General features: G+C 36.7%; 1 protein-coding gene across 1 annotated transcript in view; it reads left to right on the plus strand.

Annotated features, from left to right (window-relative positions):
• Positions 1-18,822: 18,822 nt before the first annotated feature.
• The window catches only part of LOC144974158 (uncharacterized), a 99,267-nt gene continuing 93,932 nt past the window's right edge, over positions 18,823-24,157 (plus strand). The window contains exon 1 of the mRNA XM_078917073.1: positions 18,823-19,049. The gene's annotated coding sequence lies outside the window, so the exon portion shown is untranslated. The remainder of the gene's footprint in view (positions 19,050-24,157) is intronic.

The following is a 24,157-nucleotide window of genomic DNA, read 5'->3' on the forward strand; positions in this document are numbered from 1 at the left end:
ATGCAGTTTGTGGCGATAGTACAATATAGTTCATCTCAGCAATATGAGAAGGTGGACCAAACGTTTTAAAGACCAAAATATAGCGACTTGTTTTCTAAGTGATCTTATCAGTAGTCGGAGACAGCAATCAGCAACAAGAGTGAAGAATTGGCATAAAAGAGAAAGTGAAGATTTTTTTTAAACGCCAAATTGTGACATATGAAGAAACCTGGGTATTTCTCTATGAGCCAGACGCGAAAATTCAACATCATCCCCAAGAAAGTCAAACTGGCTACATCAGATGGACAGGTTTTATTAACCGTGTTCTGGGATTTCGATGGTATATTATTTCACACAGAATTTTCACCTGAAGGTGTCAACTTCAAATTTAGATCGATATTAAGAGACTTTGAAAAAAGTAAAATGCACGTAGAAAGATAGACGGATACAGGGATATGTTTATAGATAGATAGATAGAAAGATAATAATAGTTGTGTATATCTATCTATATGTACATATCTATCTATCTATATATATATATATATATATATATATATATATATATATATATATATAAATCATATATATATATATGATTTATATATATATATATATATATATATATATATATATATATATATATATGTACATATAGATAGATATAAACAATATATATATATATATGATTTATATATATATATATATATATATATATATATATATATATAATATATATATATAGATATGTACATATAGATAGATATAAACAACTATTATTATCTTTCTATCTATCTATCTATAAACATATCCCTGTATCCGTCTATCTTTCTACGTGCATTTTACTTTTTTCAAAGTCTCTTAATATCGATCTAAATTTGAAGTTGACACCTTCAGGTGAAAATTCTGTGTGAAATAATATACCATCGAAATCCCAGAACACGGTTAATAAAACCTGTCTATCTGATGTAGCCAGTTTGACTTTAATATATAAATAAATATAAATAAATATAGATATAACTAAAATGTCCTATTTTCCAATCCTACTATTATATTCAAATTTACTTTCTTCATTTAGCACACCCGACATAAAAACAGATTGGTATAATGGGTCATAATTTATGAAAATCGAATTAATTCAATTTGCTTTCAGTGATGAAACTGATGGTCAATTCTTAAATAGAAAAATCTTAACTTTGTTATTCTGAATATTATCAATTAAAATCCACTTGTTTCGCTCTTCATTCACTTCGTCATAATACAAGCATGATGCGTCTTGTCAAATTAAATTCTAATTTAAGGCCATTATTGGATGCCATTTTTAGTCATTAGAATATCGCAGAATTTTGTAATTTGAACCGGATCTTAAAACCACATCCTTGGCTAACTGCTGTCCTATGATATGAGTTCGGGATAATATGATGAAAACAAGAATGTGAAGAAGAAATGAATAGAAACCAGACTATATGCACATAATATTGGCAGGTCTGAAAAACCGAACGCATTTATGGGCTTGATTTAACATTGTTGTAATGGAAAAGATTTTGCCTTGATTTGAGAATATTTCCATTACAACAATGAGACCATAACAATTTGGGTTATCTATCAGACTTGCAAATAAGAACACGCAACAAACAGACATTGATTGTCCGTTGTGTCGTCTCACAATCTGCTTAAAAGTAAAAGCTAATGGAATGCTATTTTCCTATATTAAGTCTAAAATAACATAAGATGAGATAAAAGATATAATAATAATAATAATAATAATAATAATAATAATAATAATAATAATAATAATACACATTTATATAGCGCTCATTCTCGTGTAAAACACAAGCTCTGGGCACTTAACAATATAAATATCAATTTTAAGTGAAAAAATAAAAAAATAAAATAATAACAACAATAACAATTCATAGCCAAATCAAGGATTCATATAGAGTCAAGAAAAACAAATACAGTAAAAATGTTTCTTGAGATTCTTTTTAAAAGTAGGTAAAGACTTGCACTCCCTCAGACCACGTGGTAGTTCATTCCAAATCTTGGGGCCGAAACAAGCAAACGATCTATCACCAAATTTTGTTCTTGATCTTTTTTCCGAAATTTTCGTTTGGTCATTACATGATCTTAAAGTGTAATTTTCAAATTTACACATGACCACGTGATCTGTGAGATATGCCGGTGCTATACCAGCCAAACACTTATAAACAAGACACGCTGCTTTGTAATATGTGCGCTTTTCAATGGGCAACCAGTGGAGAGAGGCCAACAAAGGGGTTGCATGATCAAATTTTTTTTTGCCAAAAACTAATCTTGCTGCACTGTTTTGCAGTAGTTGCAATTGTTTAATAGAAGCCTGAGGCAAGTTGACAAGCAGCGAGTTACAATAGTCTAGTTTCGAAAAAATGAGGGAAACAACCAATGTTTTACATGTTCCAATTGCAATATACTGACGGATCGAACTGATTTTCTTCAATTGAAAGTATAAAGATTTACAGAGAGCAGAAATGTGAGCTGACATTTTCATTTCTGAATCAAAATAGACACCCAAATTTTTCACAGACTTTGAAACTTTGATCTTTTTACCCCCAATCAACACCTCAAGACCATCATTCACCTTCAACTGCCCTCTATTTCCCACAATCATCACTTCTGTTTTTGACTCATTCATTTTCAACTTGTTTGCATCCATCCACTCTTTCACATCCGTCACACATTCTTCCACACGTTTCACAATATTTTCGAGATTTTTAGTTTATAAGCCTTTTTAAAATCCATTAAAATTATATACAATATTGTATCCAAAATAGTATCCACCAAGAATAGGCCCATGAATGTACGAATGACCAACAACAACTAAAAACCTTTTTCTTTATTTTAGAAGTACAAAAATCGATGTTTGTTCAACGTGGAAAGAAAAAAAAACATCGCCTTGAAAATAAAATCATGAAGTAAACACCATAAAAGGTTGTTTCTTGCTTGAAATATCTTCTCTTATGGCGCGATCAAAATATTTTTGAACTAAAAACACCACGTTAATTTTCGTTGAATTAAGAATGTTAGATAAAGTTTGGGAAATGGGTCGTATGAAAAGAGAGACTCTTCAGGTCTACTAGCGTCAAATTTATTTGACTCCTTTGGGTCTGTCTCCAAGGAATAGTCCATAATAATGGCTTGCCTATACCGTTTTGGTTTACATAAATAAAAAAAATATTTATATTCAAATTAACCTACAAACACAATACACGAGGGAGGAAAAGATAAACATAATCTCATTCAATAATGTCGAATCGTCTAGTTTCGTCATTTGCAACGTTTTATCTGGATTCGGCGTATACATATTATATAGTCATTTACAAAAGAAAATAACTAGACAGTTTGAATTTGCTATTATCTCACATAAGAGAACGCATATTGGTATGTGGTATTTATCTTTAAAAAGTAGACACATTTTTCTCTCTGTTGATATATTGCATGCCTTTATTGACACAGTGAGGATCCGATGCGGACCTCCAAACAGGTTGGTTCAAATGTTACATGTAAATGCGCATCAAAAATATTTCAGATATTTATTTCAAATAAGCGTTGCTATGCAGCAGTTGCCGCACCAAAAGATTGAAATGTCACAAACCCTTAATTTGACCAAAGGTGACCACTTTGCACAATGTTTCTCGACTAAGATGGGCACAGGACTGGGATCCGAAATGTGGGACGGCATTTTGTTTACAGACTGATTGCTTTTTTGAAGTTAATTCCAGAAGCAAACGAACTTCGTGTTATCGACGTCGACGTGAACGTTTCAATTGATGACCAAACAATAAATGAAGAAAAAAAATCGACCATATTATGGTGTGTTGAGTGATAATTAGTGGTAGAAAAACTGAGCTAATGATAAAACTTAGATGTTCTTGAACCAATGGTGGTGTAACTTTATTCAGTTGACAAAATTACTTTTAGGGTAACAACTGCAAAATAACAATAAATAACAAAATGTTACTAAAGCTCGCAACACAACATATTAACAATGTATAACACTACATAGCTCCCGCCAGAGCTTTTGTTCATTTGTCATAAATCCAGCCGATCAGGGGGTTTGGATAATCGTCCCCTTTCAGTGCGTTTGGATTCGGTCTGCAACGTTTCCTCATCAGGAAAGATCATACGTTTCTCCTGGTTGGTTGCACCCGTTTTACTCTCTCCCGTGTTCTGTGCTTTCTTCGGTCTTCCCGTTCGTGGTGGTTCATGTACCTGAAAGGTTGATCAATGTCACAGTGTGCGGGTTTTAGTCTGTCGATTGAGACTGAGCCTTCTTTGTTTCCTACTTGTAGTTTGAAAACTTTGTCACCGGTTTCTAGAACTCTATACGGTCATGTGTACGGAGCCTGGAGTGGTCTTCGATGTCCATCATGACGTATGAACACGTATTTAGCTTCGCTGATGTCCCGTGGTACGAAGCTTGTTGCTTTTTTATGCGTGGACGGAGGAACTGGACGAAGTTGACCCACTTTCTCACGGAGGTTTTTCAACATTTCAGGAGTATTGGTGTTGGGATCCGGACCAGGAACAAAGTCTCCAGGTACTGTAATAGGTGCCCCATATACGAGTTCTGCCGACGAGGTATCGAGGTCTTCTTTTGGGGCAGTACGTATACCTAACATCACCCAGGGAAGTTGATCACTCCAGTTTGGTCCTTCTAGTTTCGCTCGAACGGCTTCCTTCATGCGGCGGTGGAAACGTTCAACCAATCCATTTGCTTGGGGATGGTAAGCTGTTGTTTGTTTGATTTGAGTACCAAGGAGTGTGCACACGTTTGACCACAACTGTGAAGTGAACTGTGGTCCTCGGTCTGATGAAATGTTCTCTGGTACTCCGAATCTAGCAACCCAGTGTGCGATGAATGCTCGTGCTATTTCTTCTGTGTCAGTACTGGTAATGGGTATTGCTTCAGGCCATCTGGTAAATCTGTCCACCATCGTAAGCAGATATGTATAACCACGTGAGGGGGGCAGTAGTCCAACCAAATCGATGTTGACATGGCTGAAACGTCCGCTGGGTTTTTCATATTCTCCAAGGGGCGCCCTCGTGTGTCTGTGTACTTTGCCCTTTGGCATGATGTGCAGGTCTTTGCCCATGCATTGATCTGTTTCGTCATTCCCTTCCATACCATTTTCTGTGAAATTAGTCGGCGGGTAGCTCTGATTCCTGGATGTGAAAGACCATGGATGGCGTCGAACATCTTTCGTTGCCATGATTTGGGAACCACTGGCCGTGCTCTTCCGGTCGATATGTCACAGAGAACTGTAGTGCCATTAGTCCCGTAAGAAATGTCTTTCAGTTGCAGGGATGTTTTTGAGGTGCGTAGTGATTGGATCTCCTCATCATTCAATTGAGCTGTTGCCATGGCCTCATAATCTATTCCCTCAGAAATCGCACTGAGACCGAAGTCTTCTGAGGTGTCGTGTTCTACTGTTGTTCTTGACAACGCATCAGCTACTGGATTGTCTTTTCCTGATATGTGTTGGATATCAGTTGAGAATTCTGAGATGGCAGATAGTTGTCGTTGTTGGCGTGCGGACCATGGTTCTGAAACCTTGTTCATTGCAAATGTTAGTGGTTTATGATCCGTGAAAATGGTGAATATTCGTCCTTCCAAGAAGTAACGGAAATGCCGAACGCCACAGTGGACAGCCAGGAGCTCCCGATCAAAAGCGCTGTATTTCTGTTCCGGAGGACGAAGCTGGCGGCTGAAAAAGGCGAGAGGTTTCCATTGGCCGTCAATGTTTTGTTCTAGTACTCCCCCCATCGCTATATCAGAAGCGTCTACTGTCAGTGAAGTAGGAGCTGATGTCTGCGGGTGGGACAACATAGTTGCTTGGGCCAAGGCTTCTTTTGTTGACTTGAAAGCGTGTTGTAGGGTATTTGTCCATTGAAGGGGTGCAGATTTTTTTGTTTGACCGGCCAATGCCTTGTAAAGTGGTTGCATTAGTTGAGCTGCAGCTGGCACGAAACGGTGGTAGAAATTGACCATGCCAACAAATTCCTGTAGGCCTGATGTTGTTGTAGGGATGGGGAATGAGCGAATTGCCTCCACTTTCGCTGGAAGAGGAGTTGCTCCGTGACAACTGATCCTGTGTCCAAGGAAATCAATCTCTTTCACCCCGAAAATGCACTTGTCGGAATTCACCACTAATCCATATTTCTCTAGCCTATCAAAAAGGGCATTCAAGTGTTTTTTGTGTTCTTCTGCATTTTTGCTAGCTATGAGGATGTCATCAAGGTAAACAATTGTGAAGTCCAAACCCTGACAAACTGTGTCCATCAGTCTCTGGAAAGTCTGTGCAGCGTTTTTTAACCCAAAGAGCATCCGGAGGAATTCATAGAGGCCAAATGGGGTTATGATTGCTGTCTTGGGGATGTCCTGCTCGTGGACTGGGATCTGATGGTAACCGCGAATGAGGTCAACTTTTGAGAAGATTTTGCAACCTGATAGTCTTGCTGAGAGGTCTTGTATGTGAGGAATCGGGTAGCGATCTGGAGTAGTAGAACCGTTTAACCTGCGGTAGTCTCCACATGGTCTCCAACCTCCATTGGGTTTAGGTGCCACATGTAGAGGCGATGCCCACGGACTGTTGGAACAACGTACGATTCCTAGAGCCTCCATGTTGTCAAACTCCGATTTTGCTACTGCTAGTTTGTCTGGTGCCAGACGGCGTGCTTTTGAGTGTACCGGAGGGCCCGTTGTGGTTATATGGTGTTCCACAGAATGCTTTGTTGTGGGACATGAAAACGTGGGCGAAGTGAGTGCTGGCCGTGTAGATAACAGCTGAGTGAACTTTGGGGCCAAAAGGTTGGTAGTTATCAAACTGCGTTGGCTTCATGGGTATCCTGATTGCTTGGCATGTTGAAGGGTGTGTTCAATCATCACGTCGGGGTCACCACTGTAACTTTATTTAGTTGACAAAATTACTTTTAGGGTAACAACTGCAAAATAACAATAAATAACAAAATGTTACTAAAGCTCGCAACACAACATATTAACAATGTATAACACTACAGTGGTCCCGTTTATTCGGAATTAGAATACTCAAATGGTGATGTTCCTGTTTGGTAACGCCTCGACACACAGACTGGAAAAATAATTGCTTTACCGAACTATTCAAATGTAAGGGTGATGAGCCAGTGCTCAGCTGTGTATTGTGACATGAATCCTATTGAACATAACATGTGGGATTTTATGTGGACTAATAAAACAAAAAGACAAGAAAGCTGTATAAAATTCGGTGAATTATTCGAAAAATTAATACAATTTGGTGATTTACCAGCAGAAATAGTCAATCAGCTTACATCATCAAAGGGGCAAAGAGTTGTGGCATTGATCAATTCTAACAACAATGGACATACAAAACCCTGAAGTGCGTCATATGTGCTGATTTCAATTTTGTGCCCGATTTCGCAAAATCAATTTTCAATGATTGTTTTAAATATCTGCAACTTTTCGTCATTTACACAAATTCAATAAATCATACAGCAAAAGAAAACTAGTTTCCAACTGTGTATATTTCTTTTTATTTGTTCCAACGAGTATGGAACTATTAGCAGAAAAAAACGTTCTGGTTTCTTTTGTAAACGGCTATATAAGTGCACGTCGATCCAATCTATACGATTACAGCTTCAATGCTAAAGATAGACCCAAAATGTATGTGGTGGGGGATTGTGTGTATCACTATAATTATGTTCTATGGCAGAAATGTTTTCTAGTTGTCAAGTCAATTTCTCATAACTCTCAGAATTTCTGAAATTGTCGTGGAGGGAATTCCATAAATTATCTTACCTGGAAAAAAATGAACTGAATGTGTGCATTCCTTCGGGAGTTAATGGTTCTGCTTCTGGAGCCAAAAAATCGCAATTCTACGATATTTTCGAAGGTGCTGGCACACCAGGTTCCACCTGTCTTTAGTGGTGTGACATCAAGCTATCAGGAAATGTTAAGCTACTCTACCAAGGCACTGTCATCAGCTTCAGTCAATTAATTACATATTATTATAGACACACCTCCCAATAAAATCCCCCTCCCCCCTTTCCTCTTCTTCTCTCTTTGAAAATGTTGGGCGAATTTTTAACCAAGTCCGTCGAACTCCGACTAAAACGCATTTTACGTGTTGGCCGTAAAACTCCAACTTCATGTGTCGAACTGTTGAAATGACTTGCAACTTGATAGAAAAAAATCTCATCCATAAGATATAAAAGACGTTTCATTTTTGATGTTGTCTGAAGAGTTATGGTTCCTTTCAATCCATTGATATTAGATCGCAATAGTTTGCTGGCCAAAATTAAATTAAAATGTCTTGTGTTTAGAGTTTTCAAACTAATAGCGGCTTTGATATTAAATATTTTATTTTTGACTAAGTCTGTCAAATATTTTCACTTATTTATGTCAACCCCAGAGGAAATCCTTTTTTAACATGTTATTCCAATAAAAGGCAATGACGTCGGAATCTATTCTGGTTGGTGTCTGTGGCGTAAAATAGGCATTAACAATTAGCGCAAAGTAGTTTCCACTAAATCTAACAAATTTAGCTACCCAACAACTTCTGGACGGCAGAGGCAATTGTGCAGTTTGTCTTTCTTATTCGTATAACATGGATTTGAACCATCGGACATAAATTTTGTCTTGTTGTGGGTCCAAGATTATATATATAAATGCATATTCACAGGTCCCAACATTCTCAAACACTCTCCATGGGTGCTTACATGCATATACAGACATATAATATACATGCATGAATAAATAGATAAATTGATAGATAAATATATAGTTTAGATAGATAACTAGTGTACATACATACATGCATACATACATACATACATACATACATACATACATACATACATACATACATACATACATACATACATACATACATACATACATACATACATACATACATACATACATACATACATACATACATACATACATACATACATACATACATACATCATACATACATACATACATACATACATACATACATACATACATACATACATACATACATACATACATACATACATACATACATACATACATATCAAAATTGTTTATCTTAGGAAATATGCATGTTAATGTAACAAGGGTAACATATTCATTGACATAATACCATTTCCTAAAATAATGTACAATGTATAGAGCTGGAGTATTAATTTGAACAGTGAAGTTTCAGACTCTGCCACAGAATGTCTCAGAGGTAATAATGATTTTAGTGTTGATGACGATGATAATGATGATGAATACGATGATGACGATGATGAAGATGATGATGATGATGATGATGATGATGATGATGATGATGATGATGATGACGATGATGATGATGACAATGACGATGATGATGTCGGCGATGCTGACAATAACAGTGGTGGCCATGGCGGTGATGGAGACGACGACGATGAGAGTAACAACGGCAGCAATGATATTAATAATAATAACAACAACAATAATAATAATAACAATGATATTAATAATAATCCCTACCACTATAATAATAATAATGTTGATAATTGTGGTGATGATAACAACAGTGCTAATAATTACGATGATGATAATAATGACAATAATAATAATAATAATAATAATAATAATAATAATAATAATAATAATAATAATAATAATAATAATAATGATGAATGATATAATAATAATAATATAATAATAATAATAATAATAATAATAATAATAATAATAATAATAATAATAATAATAATAATAATTAAATCGATTATTACAATGATATATTTGGAATATTTGACAAATAGATGGATACATATAGATAGAGGGATATATAAATAGACAAATATCTATATTATTAAATATGTAGTGCTACTAATTATTATGAATTTTACATCTTTGTCTCCAAACTTTATAAGAGCCAATGATGGCACTGTTGCTTATATATTTTGAAAGTACTTTTGCTTCTTTGCTTTTAATGCCCAGAATCTTTAAGCCATTCACAAATCTACCATGGACATAGCCGAGGCTACCTACAGAAAGAACGATAACCTCGGATTTATATCAAAGGGCATTTATTTCCATGCATAAAGGAAAGTACTTTTCAAATTTAGTTTAGAATGACTTGTTAATATGAGCATCAAATGGGACTGAAATTTCAACAATTTGGGCTGTTTTCATTTCTTTGTTGATTTTTAAAATGTCCGGTCGATTACTGTTAGTATTAAATGAGGATTTGTCACTGTCGAAAAAACTTGGACTGATGAATGTGTCTTTGAAAATTTGAGTAGTGTCGTTTTTAGGTATTTTGTCAAAAATAATGTCAACAATTCTATTGTGTCGTTTTTGATATATTAATTTGAATTTTGTACATCCGTTTACAACGTGAGATACCGTATCTGACGGATGATTACAGATCTTGCAGCCTTTGGAGTATGACAATGGGTAATATGTATGAAGTAGACTGTCGCACTCGAGAAGCTGCAAGCGGCATTTTAAAGCAAAAAAAAAATTGAGCTTTTTATAGCGCAATATCCACTAAATGTGCTCAAAGCGCTTTACAAGGGGTCCCTGGTCAACAGCAACATTTAACATGTAGGACGGGACATGCCGCCTGTTAGGCGATATTACAATTTTTCGGACAAAGACAACGCTGTAAACGGCCAAGTACTTATTTTACACTTGAGTACGGTGAGAGAATATGAGTAAAGAGCCTTTTCCAAGGACTCAACTATGCGCCGAGCGCGAGGCTCGAACCCAGGACCTTCCGATCCCAAAGCGAGTGTCATACCACAAGACCACATAGCCGCACATACATACATACATTCATACATACATACATACATACATACATACATACATACATACATACATACATACATACATACATACATACATACATACATACATACATACATACATACATACATACACATATACATACATGTACAGTGCGAGGTACCGCCTGATTATGCAAATTCTCGGTTCCTATGGAAAAATAAAGTAAAAAGATTGTATCGAGATGATAAATGTGTGAAAAATAGAATGGTTCGAAATACTCGACTAAGCAAACTATTTGATTTTATGAAAACATTCGAAATATCACAAACATGGCAATATTGATAGGAAAGATAGTGAGAAGTTGACGTCACTCAGGTCTTTGTCATTGTTTTTTGCCATCCGCGTTTATGAGTAATTCTCACTAAACTGTATTAACCTGACTATAAACGATTATGGTTATACAAAGTTTTGTGTGTTGGTCCGTTATACTTCCGGATGGCAATGTTGTGAGCTCCTCAGCCAAGCGCATACTATCCATAGAACAAATGACGTTGACGTCACTGAGCTCTCTATTATCATTTTAATAAAACCTGTTCGCTGACAAGTTCTCAATAAGTGGTATCAATGAAACTATAGATAGTATGAAGTTGACTTCACTCAGGTCTTTGTCATTGCTTTTTGCAATCTGCGTTTATGAATAAGTCTCACTAAATTGTATTAACCAGACTTTTAACGTTCAAGGATACACATAGTTTTGTGTGTTGGTACGTTATACATACTTCCAGATGACAATGTTGTGACCTTCTTTGCCAAGCGCACCGCATCTATAGATAGTTCGAAGATGACGTCAATCGGGTCTTTGTTATTGTTTTTTGCCATCCGCGTTTATGAGTAATGCTCACTGCATGTATTAACCTGACTATAAACGTTCATGGATACACACAGTTTTGTGTGTTGGTCCGTTATACTTCCGGATGGCAATGTTATGAGCTTCTTAGCCAAGCGCATACTATCTATAAACGTCAAATGTTACATATAATCTTGTGTATTGTTCATGTGACTGATGGATATTGTGAGTGTTTAACCTAAGCACATATCATCAATATCCACAACTGAGACATTGATCAGATGGATTACGTCAATAGCTAACCATGGCGGTATCTTATAACAACTGCAAACACTGTTGGGCGTCGTTAGTGACCAGATGGGCGACAACTCTCTGGCTCCGGTGTTGTGTCATAAAAAAAATATGAATATAAAATTCCCTTTATTCAGATTTGTCTCTAGTGTCTACTCCAAGGGAAGACTGGAATAATCAAGGCGCCAGCCGCAATGCAGCGCCGCAAATTGAGCTAGGGCTAGGTGACTTGCTCAAGGCCACACAGCGCAGCGGCGGGTGATCGAACTCGGTACCTTTCGGATTACGAAGCAAAGACCGTACCGCTGAGCCAAGCTATCCCATTGAGTAATGCACTTTAAATATATTGCCCCGCTCGACCCTGGTGTGAATAAGTGCCTTCCTATAACAATTCCTGATGTTGTAAGGTTTTTAGCATATATGGACGTATTTTATGCGATTTGCTCTATATATAAAATGCAAATTTGTTTCCAATGACTGGCCTGCTAAAGGGACAAACTAACTATTGTAAATAAAGCACGTCGAGTATGGTGAGTCTGTGAAAGATGCCCTATTTTAATTTTCATATGCTTTTTCTTATCATCATATCACAACAAAAACATGCAACATATCAATATTAAACATAGGCTTGTTTCATTGACCACGATATTGACATAAACAAACCCCAAACCCCCAAACTTTTGTTGAAATACAAATATACCAAATCAAATCTGGAAACCATCGATATTAACCAGTTAACTGCGATAGATACTCTGGAAAGACACATATTTAAAACAAATTTGGCCTGAAAACTCGTCCTTCAAAGATCGATCTATTTAAATGACCCTCGACAGGGGAAAAAAAACTCTCAAACCTGGGACTTTAATCAAGAGATCCAATGTTTGAGAGGTTTTGCCTTTGGTGAGGCCCATTCGATTCGATCAATATTTGAAGGATGTTTCTGGTCAAATTTTAAACACGTATCTTTCCAGAATACGGCAGTTAACTGGTTAATCAGTCCTTTGTCTGGCATGAAGATCTGCTCCATCTCGTCAATGAAAGTTAGAAATAAATCAAATAAATAAAATGTATTTATTCCAACTGGAAATTGGTCTTTAAGCCTATTCGAGTAAAAAATAAATAATCCAAACCTCAACCGCAAACATTAACACGAAGTGAGGAATAGAGTCTAAGTATCTTGCTCAAGAAAAAAAAATAACGATATCGGGAGCCGAACCCAGATTTTCTGAGTGTCAATTTATCCAACTGGCAATTCCCTCTCCCGATGTCCCCCGACCTGGAGTCGACAACAACAACAACAACAAATTAAGACCGATCATAGTATTCAAAGCTCATCCGGTAGAGCATTCGCGGCACAAGCAAGAGGACCGAGGTCATGACGCAACTATAGTACTCTAGTCGGTCATGACCGAGGTCAATCCCTGGTGTAGTCGAGACTATTTAAGCTAACCTCCCTGCCTTTCAAATAATTATTAAGATTGTTTCAACATTAATATCATATCATGTATAAGGCATTGGAAGCATTGGAGTAAATAAAATAAAATAAAATAAAATTCCCTTTATTCATCCCATAGGGGAAATTTGTCTCAAGGGTCCATTCCAAGGGAAGACTGGAATAACCCAAGCGTCAGACGCAGTGCAGCGCCGCAAATTGAGCTAGGGCGATGTGACTTGCTCAAGGCCACACATCAGCAGCGGCGGGTGATCGAACGAAGCAAAGACCGTACCGCTGATCCAGGCTGCCCCAGGATATTATTATCCTAGTTAGCCTTTTAGAAGATAAGATAAGGATAAGAATATATTATAGAGATGTGCCAGGGATTTTAGGGATGAGTTTATGGAGGCTACGCTCTATCTTCTTTTGACCATCGCAGTGTACACTATTATGAGGTCATTAAGCAATCTTTTTGATGACTACAACGGGGAAAACAAAACTCAAAAATCACACAATTATTTTTGAAAAACAAAAAACAAGCAAGAAAGTTTCTTTGATAGTCTCGAAAAGTATTGGACCTTGGTCCATATATGTGGCTATCGCCTGGATTATTGGAGTCTTCCCTAAGAGATCTGTTAGATCTGGCGGAAACTACTTTGCGGTAGGTCAGTGAGGATAGCAATAAATTGCTATTGCCCATTTAACGCTATAGATAGAACGAAATTGACGTCACTCAGGTCTTTGTTATTGTTTTTTTTTTTGCCATCCGCGTTTATGAGTACTTCTCACCAAACTGGCTATAAACGTCCATGGTTACACATATTTTTGTGTGTTGGTTCGTTATACTTCCGGATGGCAATGCTGTGAGCTCCTTAGCCAAGCGCATACTATCTATAGAAACCGGAATAAACTCCGTCTCCATGGGCTTGATGACTCTGAAGGACTATTTTCTATAGTGTTCAGAGCGTTCCATAAGTATGAATTGATCTCCAATTATATTACTACAAACGGGTAGTATTGATCCATCCGTTTTATCTGGCATTAAGGACCAATCTATAATAATGGTCAACAAGTGTTGAAGAGCAAGTCAAGCAGAACAGAAAGTGTGTTTCGAGAGGGAGCTATAACGGTCTGTCAGCATGCTCTGTATCTGTACCCCTACATATTCTAAAAGAGAGGATTAGTGATATCGTAGTTTGTTTGTTTGTTTGTTTGTTTTTACGGCGAAGCATTTAAGTCAGTAAAATGTAAGGAAATGGGGGAAAATTTCCAGATTTACAATAGTGTGCGTATGAGAAAAAGGAAGAAAACGGAATATGTTAAAATAAGGAAATATGTAGATTCATAGAGCACACTATCAGTGTACATTGAGATCACCTAAATTTTTCACCCAGATAGAAGCTGATTAAGAGGAATACACTCAAATGTTTACAAATAATAATATTCAAAACAAAACAAATTTAACAGTTCACAATAAAGAGATGATTTACAAGGAAAACTTATCATCTCCCAAAACTATATAAATGTACAGTTGACTTCACGAATGATTGTAAAAAATGATTATTTTATGCCCCCATAGTGAGCAAATATAAGATATGCTATTCGATTCGCGAGGGCGCAGTTTTGAGAGTTTTTGCCAAGAGGAGGGTTATTTATATCGATCGATATTTGAAGGACGAGTTTTCTGGCCAAATTTTTCAACGCAAGTTTTTTTTACGACAATTAAACTGATTTAAAAATCGCTGACATATCCCTTATTTGACCTTTTTTATAAGGCTTAATAGCAGAGTGTCCATAAAGTCTTTCCCTGATTTCAAAGACTCATTATTCTTAAGCGTAATAGATATTTGCATCTGATTTTCGCCATCTTCAAGGAAAAGTCATAAATTTAGTCGTATACCCTCATTACATCACCAAATTTAGCAAAATCAACCTGAACTTAAAATACAACATTTTTCTTTCCTTCTATTTCGGAATGACGAAAGTACGACACAAATCTTTTTGTGTAACGTGATTGTATGGATCAACATCGTCAAAGATAGATCAACAACTTTCATAGCTCAGTTTACAACCCATTAAAGGAAAACGACTTTTTTAAACATAGGATAAAATTTGTTGAGTCACATAGTAAGAGATTGAGTACACTCCCGTCGACCAGGCGGTTTCGTTGCTATTCCAAAATAGAAGGAGAGAAAAACTGAGATCTTTTAAGTTCATGTTGATTTTTGGTAAATATGGTGATGTAATGTGGGTCTATGTCTATAATGGGCATAAATGTATGGCTTTTCCATTGATGATGGTGAAAATCAGATGTAAATACCTATAACGGTTTAAGAATAATGAGTCTTTGAAATCAGGAAAATACTGTATGGATACTCTGTATATCGTTGCAATGCGTCCAATACCTTACACATGATGTGAGATTGAAACAATATGAATAATTCACATTTGCTTTTTTATTATGACAAACATTAATCATATTCGCATCTGGATTCAATGAAAAAAGCAATGGCAAAAAGAACAGAGAGACGTCATCTTCGTTCTATCAATTGGATCCACATCGTACAGAGAATTAACAATTTTATACTGATGTATTGCGTTTATCCAAAAAGCTCACAACAGTTCGCCAGCCGGAAATAACGTTCCAACACACAAAAATGTATGTAACCTTGAATGTTTATAGTCTGATTGATAGAATTTAGTGAGAACTACTCATAAAAATGGCTGGCTAAAAACAAAAACAAAAAGGTGGGTGACGTCAAGTTCGTTTTATCTATAGAGAGAATGAAGTTGACGTCACTCGGTTCTTTGTTATTGTTTTTGCCATCCACATTTATGAGTAACTCTCACTTAACTGTATTATCCAGACTATAAAAATTTATGGTTACACATTTTTTTTTCACTCTATTTATATCCTATATAATATATAATACCGAATTGACGCTATGAGTCACATTTGTTTCTAACAATGACACGGCCTTGCAAAGATGCTGATCTTCTTTTTAATTTGTGATTGCTATGGGCGTTAAAATTAAGCCTTCATTTTTGAAATATTTCATCGATCAAACTAAAACGTCTTCAAACACAGCAGCAAGAACGGAAGAAATAAATTGGGTTTCAACACGAATTGGTAAAAAAAATAAATCAACAGCCAAAGAATACAATAGAAAAGAATAAGAACGGGCAGACTCGATTGATGAGTCGATATAAGGTTAAGGAATTAAGGAGCAGGCACCGGTGTAAGAAAAAGAATTGAACAAGTGTGTGTGTGTGTGAAAGGTACCAGACAAAGCAAGAAAGAAAAATACAAGAAAAAAAACCATTCCCCCAAAAAAATCAGTCGACCTCGACTGGGGATCGAACCTCAGACCTTCTGATTTTAAAAAATTGAGCTTTTATATAGCGCAATATCAACTAAACGTGCTCAAAGCGCTTTACAAGGGGTCCCTGGCCAACAGCAACCCTTAACATGTAGGACGAGACATGACGCCTTTTAGGTGATATTACAATTTTTTCGGGCAGAGACAAAGTTGTTAACCGTCAGGTACTCATTTTACACCTGAGTACGGTGAGAGAATGTGAGTAAAGAGTCTTTTCCAAGGACTCAACTATGCGCCGAGCGAGGCTCGAACCCAGGACCTTCCGATCCGAAAGCGAGTATCATACCACAAGACCACAGGGGTGCTACCATTACACCACAGAGGCTCTCGGTAAGGTTTTCCAATATGCACCAGTCGACAAATCTTTCCCTTCTAACATTATTGGTACCTAGTCAGTGGGGGCCAGTCGATATTATCAACTCTCTCTTTACCAACCTTCGCATTGAAATCATCAATTATTAAACAAATTTCATTGTTTTAACATTGCTTTAATGCCTGTTCCATATCTTGATAGAATGTCTCAATTGTGTTTTCGTCACTTTCTGATGTTGGGTCGTATATTTAGTAATATTAACGCTGAACGGGTTCCTTTCAACTTTACTAAAATAACTATTTCTGAGATTGCAACACGATCTTAATCAAATAGCATTTTGATGTTGATTTGTCTAAAAGAATTCCAACTCCTTCCTCATGATATCATCTTCTATAACTACTCCTTCTCCTTTCCATTTCGTTTCTGAGATACCAAGAATGGTAAATTTTGGAAATTTTTCATTTCTTCAATAACGTTTCCAAGTTTACCTAAATGGTTTAAAGTACGTATATTCCACGTGGCCAATGTGATTATTTCATTTCGCAACAGTTTGAAACGTTCAACGTTATGTCCTGGGAAAGTTTGTTAGTGACGGTGGTTTTCCGTTGCCTTCCGTCATTCTTATATCATGCCAATACAAATGCAGAAGCCCGCTCACTGCATGTGTGATTGAAGCGAGCTTTCAGTGCATTAATTACAGTGCACAAGAAAAACGTATTGTTGGAGTTGAGCTCTTTTGTAAAAATCATTGTTGTCAAATTTAGATATGTCAAGAAATCTTTTTTTTTCGCATTTAATTATGAAAAATTGCCTTTCATTTTTTAGCTCTACGGCACACCGGATGTTTGGCAGACCAAGTCATAGTGCTAATAATAATTGGTTGTTTTCGGCGGAGAATTAGAAAATCGAAGTTTTAATTAATGTCCCAAATGGTCGTTTCAAAAGTCTATTTTTCTCAAACTTTATTCGCCATAATACTTCTTCGATCAATTTTCTCATTTTATGTGTAATTTGAAGACCAAAAGCTATGTCCTTATAAAGATTTCCCAGGACAATGGATCTCAAAAGAAAACCACTAAAACTTGCTGAACAAATGTTTCATATTTTACGGTAATATTGAGTTGAAATATTTTTTTAAAAAAATGTTATAGAAATTGCCTCCCATCATTATTACTTCCCGCCTGTTTGGCAGACTTAAGTCATTGTGCGGTCAATGGTTGTTTTCGATTGGATTTTTTAAAATACACTCCAAAGCTATTTATGTGACCACAATTAATATGAAAAGTCAAGTTCGATTTCCATGTCTATTTTGAAACCCCAGCGCGCTGTACTTTGCATTTAATTCATGTCAACCAAATCCTGCCAACAACGTCCTGCCTTAAAAAAAGAAATCAAAATGGAATGCAATTATTTGGTTCCACTCAAGGTTGTTAAGCGCATTGAACGTGGGACATGGAATTGAAATCTGCTTCATAAGAGCACTTTTTTGTAGGATCAATGGTTGCAGATACAAAAAAAAAACATTTATTTATTTTATTTTTCGAACTGACAAGACTGTCCCGACGGAATAATCAATTGCGCATTACACATAATTTTGCTATGGGTTAAGATCAAATAAGTGCACGTCGGTTAAGATCTACACGGAGAAGCTATGCAGGTTCTTGTGTTCTTAACCAACGGAATAAACACCAATCGGCGATCAAGCGCGTGTGAATGTGCGTTCGCGCTCACGCATCGGTATTGTCTCATGGGTCAGTCACTCACTCATCGCCGCGCCATTGTATCGCCATTGCAAACCCTGGAAAGGGGTAAAATATTTCCAGTCAGATATCCGTTGATGGAGAGGGGCATTAGACGTAATACAGCACAGATCTGTTTGATCAATTGTCGTTATTACCGGAGCCGTTGGCATTCCTTTCTAATAATCGCCCATCCATTATTTTTTTTTAAAAACAAACAATTATCTTTTTCATGGATGTCTGTGATGTTTTGAACATAATGGGACATTTCTCTTTGTGGTAAGGATGGTTTCGATTGTTTTTATATCTGCAAGTGCAAGTTGTAATCCCTAAATTTTAAGTCTATGACTCTATAAATTTTAAAAGGCACACAATAAAGCGATGTGCGACTATGTGGTCTTTTGGTATCACACGCCTTCAAACCTGAAGGTCCAGGGTACGATTCCCGCTCGGAGCAGAGGCGCATAGTTGAGTCCTTAGGCTCTTCACTCACAATCTCTCACCGTACTCAGGTGTATAACGAGTACCTGACAGTAAACAACGTAGCCTCTGTCGGAAAAAAAAGTGTAATGTCGCTTAACAGGCGTCATGTCTCGTCCTACATGTTAACTGTTGCTGTTAACTAGGGACTCCTTGTAAAGCGCTTTGAGCAAGTTTAGTGGATATTGCTCTATCTAAATGCTCAGGGTATTTTTTTTTTTATGTTGGCACGTTATGTAATAGGCAGACATGATTATTATTTTTCTTTTATGTCCCTTATTTCTTCTCAAATCGCTTCATGAGCAGAGGGATCGGACTCGGTCTCACATGTAGTTCATATATTTTTAAATTATTTTTCTTCTGTTTTTTTTTTTTTCTTCTTTTTTTCTGACTGACCAACTTAGCAGTATTTGAAAACGGTGTCTGTTACATATTACTATTGTTGAAAGTACCTACTTTGCAATAATCTAACGTCATATCAAAATTGGAAAAGCGGGTACAACTTTACGGCCAAACGGTTCCATGAGCCTTTTGATTCTTAAGGACTAATGTTTTAAACTTTGTTTTAGATTCAATTCCATGCATGGTATTTCATGGTATATTTTAAACTTTGTTTTAGATTCAATTCCATGCATGGTATTTCATGGTGTGTTTTAAACTTTGTTTTAGATTCAATTCCATGCATGGTATTTCATGGTATGTTTTAAACTTTGTTTTAGATTCAATTCCATACATGGTATTTCATGGAATGTTTTAAACTTTGTTTTAGATGCAATTCCATGCATGGTATTTCAAATTTTAAACATGATTCAAATATTTGAAATGACTAAATAGCGCCACTAATTCAAATCTTGCACATCGCCTGTCTTGTAGCGTTTCTATCTATTTATTTGCAAGCCCTCTATGATACAGATGGTAGACAGCTCGTAAAAAAAAGAACTTACGGTGCATGCAAACATGCGGGATCGTGGATAGCTCACACGGTAGAGTCACGCTCTCACCAGCGGCCAGGCGGAGTTGTCGTACCAGTAAGGTCGTGGGTTCAAACCCCCATCACCGCCGCGAAAAAGTTTTATTCTCTATTGTCTTCTGCACTTTCCTATTCACTTCATCTCTTGTTGCAAACAAATAACCATGTTTGAACAACATTTTGATCTAATTTTTAAACATCCTATCAACCGCCTTTTCTCTGTAATTTGATATCTGGGTCAGATTTATAAAATAGAAAATAATTTCCACTTATATCTATTTGTCATTATAAGACAGTATTTTGATTTCAATATCATTTTATAGTGCAGCTATATGGTTTTGTGGTATGACACTCGCTTTCGGATCAGAAGATCATGGGTTCGAGCCTTGCTCGGCGCATATTTGAGTCCTTTGAAAAGGCTCTTTACTCTAATTCTCTCACCATACAAAATGAGTACCTGGCCGTTAACAGCGTTGTCTCTGTCGGGAAAAAATGTTATATCGCTTAACAGGCGTCATGTCTCGTTCTAACGTGTTGCTGTTGGTCTGGGACCCTTTGTAAAGTTCTTTGAGCACGTTTAGTGGATATTGCGCTCTATAAAAGCTCAAGTTACACTTTTTAAACTGTCAATTGCGCACATTTATCTATAAAGTTACGAAAGCTTTCGTATGATCGATTTATCCTTGTGTTTTATTTTGAATTTGTTTGTTTTTGTTGGGGGTTTTTTGTTACCTCTGGCTATTTCTGTTCTGCCGATATCTATATATTATTCTCCCATTAAGCCAATCCAGGAGTTCTTGCATAGTTCAGTTGGCAGAGTGCGTGCTTCACAAGCTAAACAACCTGTATCGATCCTCGGTATTGTCAAGACATTTTTCTGGCCTACTGTCCTCCCATCAGATATTGGGTAGCCGGATCTGTTATATTTAGTGGAAAGTACCACTGTCTTATATAAAGGGCAACAAGCAATTGATATTATCAATTTATTGCTATAAGCATCTGGTAAATTTAGCTCCTTTAGCCTTATGCGGTTGATGGAATACATCTGTTTAGTCGGTCATTGTGCTTAGTTATATTTTAGTAGAAAACTTTGTTGACGATAGAGACAGAACCCATTACGTGCATCCAGCAATCGTAAATCAAGTTGTGATTGAATTGGAAATGTTTATCCGCCGTCGGATTTCCGTATCCCCATTATTGCATGGCATGAGAAGTGAAAGGGGTCGAAAAGCAAACATATTTAATGAATGTAAACACGATAGCAAAAAAATATACCTAGGTACGCTTATATAGTCATTTACAAAAGAAACTAGATAGACAGTTTGAATTTGCTATTATCTCACATAAGAGAAAACATATTGGTACGTGGTATGTGGTATATATCTTTAAAAAATTAGACACATTTTTATTTCCGTTCTGTTGATAAACTGCATGCCTTTGCTGAAACACGTGAGGATCAGATGCGGACCGCCAAACAGGTTGATACAAATTTTACATGTTGTAAATGCCCACCAAATATAGTTCAGATATTTATTTCACATAAGCGTTGCTACGACACAGCAGTCAGTTGTCGCACCAAAAGTTCACGCTCACGCTAATGATCGTGGTTTGAAATGTCACAAACAAAAGACAGAGATGAGCGCAAATCGTCAATTACGAATACATATTTGGAAACTAGACGAAACGAGCTTTCTTTTTTGTAAAATTGATTGAATTAATTTGTGTTTAATGTTGAACAGCTTTAGATATTTAAATCCAGTCCACAAAAATCGATTTTGCAAAATCAAGCACAAAATTGAAATTAGTACACATGACGCTCTGAAGTATTTTGTATGTCTGCCGTTATAATTGAACAATGCATCAACTCTTTGCCTCATCGATGTTAGCTGATTGACTGCTTCTGCTGGTGTAGTTGACTAAATTGTATTTAGTCTGTCAAACAGTCCGTCGACTTTTATTCAGCTTTCTAGGGGGGGGGGAGGGGGGGGGGGGCGGCTGGAGTTTTTTAAAGCTTTCTTTTTATAAAGTCCCAAATATGTTCAATGGGATTTATGTCAGATGGTTTGCTCAGTCAATTACTTACCTTTGGGTTTTCCATATATTTTTTTTCCACAACTACTACTTACTTTTTACTACTACTACAACTACTACTACTACTACTACTACTACTGCTGCTACTACTACTACTACTACTACTACTTACTACTACTACTCTACCTACTACTACACCTACCTACTCACTACTACTACTACTACTACTCTACTACTACTACTTACTAACTACTACTTACTACTACTACTACACTACACACTACTACTACTACTTACTACTACTACTACATACTGCTACTACTACTACTACTACTACTACTACTACTACTACTACTACTACTACTACTACTGCTACTGCTATACTACTACCACCACCACCACCACTACTACTACTGCTACTGCAGCTACTACAACTACAACTACTACTACTACTACTACTACTACTACTACTACTACTACTACTACTACTACTACTGCTACTACTAATACTTCTGCTACTACTGCTACAATCACAATCATCATCATCAATCATCATAATCATCATCATCATCATCATCATCATCATCATCATCATCATCATCATCAACATCGTCATCGGTTGTCATGTTATTCTGATAATTTAAAAAAATACATTCATGTTTGTTATTATTTTGTAGATTTGCATAGCATGGAAAGGCCGCATGGATAAATACAGTGCGGGTTTTTTCCCTATTCCACTACCATATTCTTTTCACACTTAATTAAATTCAAAATTACACAAAATATCGATTGGCTCACGTGCTCATTACAGGGAAACAGAAAGCAAACGTCATCCATTATTAAATTAATGACGGGAATCATGAAATACAAAAAATACAACTTGATGACAAGGGCTACAAAGGTGTACACTAACGCCAACCAACCACCAACAAACGCATGTTATTCAACTGTCCCTAGTATATTCTCTTCATATCTATTGTGCGGCTATGTTGTCTTGTGGAATGACCTTCGCTTTCGGGTCGGAAGGTCCTGGGTGAGAGCCTCGCTCGGAGCATAGTTGAGTCCTTGGAGAAGACTCTTTACTCACATTCTCTCACCGTACTCAAGTTAAAAAGAGTACCTGGCCGTTAACAGCGTTGTCTCTTTCCGAAAAAAATGTAACTTCGCCTAACAGGCGTCATGTCCCATCCGAAATGTTAAATGTTGCTGTTGACGAGTCCCTGTAAAGTGCTTTGAGCACATTTAGTGGATATTGTGCTATATAAAAGCTCATTTTTTATCTGTTATATTAATTATTGTGATACAGTACAGATCCTCAACCTAACACCATTCCACGCCAGACAAACATTTGTCTATCTTCAGTGCTGATTATATGGACTTCATTGGATTGGATGAGAGGAACGCCGGTGTTTATATCAGCTGTGTCAGGGGCCCATACATTTTGGTTAGAGAAGTGTGGTCTCGGGAAAAATCCTCACTTGTTGTTGCATACTTTGTGCTAGTCTAGATATGGTAGGCATCTTACTTTCCTTCACCACAATTTCACTTGAATATCTTGTGCATGTGGTGCTTCAGGCGAGTGTCTCCCAATTGTAGTCTAAAAACTGAAAACTGTTGCCCGGGCCCGTTATAATGTAAAGTCAATAATTGTGGTCATTTACTGGACCAGTAAAAGACGTTCTAGTAAGTTGTGCGGCCGTGTGGTCTTGTGGTATGATACTCGCTTTTGGATTGGAAGGTCTTGGCTTACACACCAGAAAACCTTCAGATCATACTTGACAAATTAGTGGCTGGTTGCGAGGCGAAGGGCCTTTTGCTGAACGTCAAGAAAACCGAGTGCATGAGTCGTTAACAAACAAAATCCAGATATATCTTTTCACCTCACCTGCAAAGGAGAAAATATCAA

Source organism: Berghia stephanieae, chromosome 5 (assembly GCF_034508935.2).
Source record: "Berghia stephanieae isolate SIO BIC M18660-M18661 chromosome 5, UCSD_Bste_1.3, whole genome shotgun sequence".
NCBI classification, from domain to species: domain Eukaryota; kingdom Metazoa; phylum Mollusca; class Gastropoda; order Nudibranchia; family Aeolidiidae; genus Berghia; species Berghia stephanieae.